Source organism: Octopus bimaculoides, chromosome 20 (genome assembly GCF_001194135.2).
Source record: "Octopus bimaculoides isolate UCB-OBI-ISO-001 chromosome 20, ASM119413v2, whole genome shotgun sequence".
Taxonomy (NCBI): Eukaryota; Metazoa; Mollusca; class Cephalopoda; order Octopoda; family Octopodidae; genus Octopus; species Octopus bimaculoides.
Genome location: NC_069000.1, coordinates 41,485,528 through 41,485,898, shown reverse-complemented (window position 1 = coordinate 41,485,898; position 371 = coordinate 41,485,528). Strand labels below are relative to the sequence as shown.

Here is a 371-nt window from a genome sequence, read left to right as displayed (position 1 = left end):
TATATATATATATATATATATATATATTAGGGTGGTGCACAATTATTGCGGCTTTATTCAATAAAGTTTATTCAACAAAAACAATAACAACATTTGACTAAAACATCTTTAAATGATTATTCACAAGCAAATGGGGAGCAGTAATTGAAGTAGATGGTGAATATGCTCCGGAATAATCATTCACATGTACATACACATGTACACGCACACACAAACACGTCTACACACTTACCTAATTACTCATGTACATCCATAAGTACATACGTGCATATTTACATACATACATATATACATACATACATACATGCGTATAAACATGCACACATGCACACGCATGTACACAGATGCATACGCACACACATGTACACACA

The 371-nt window shown here is 32.6% G+C and overlaps 1 long non-coding RNA gene across 1 annotated transcript in view; it reads right to left on the bottom strand.

Annotated features, from left to right (window-relative positions):
- The window catches only part of LOC128250361 (uncharacterized), a 47,981-nt gene that overhangs the window by 46,333 nt on the left and 1,277 nt on the right, over nt 1-371 (bottom strand). The window lies entirely within an intron of this gene.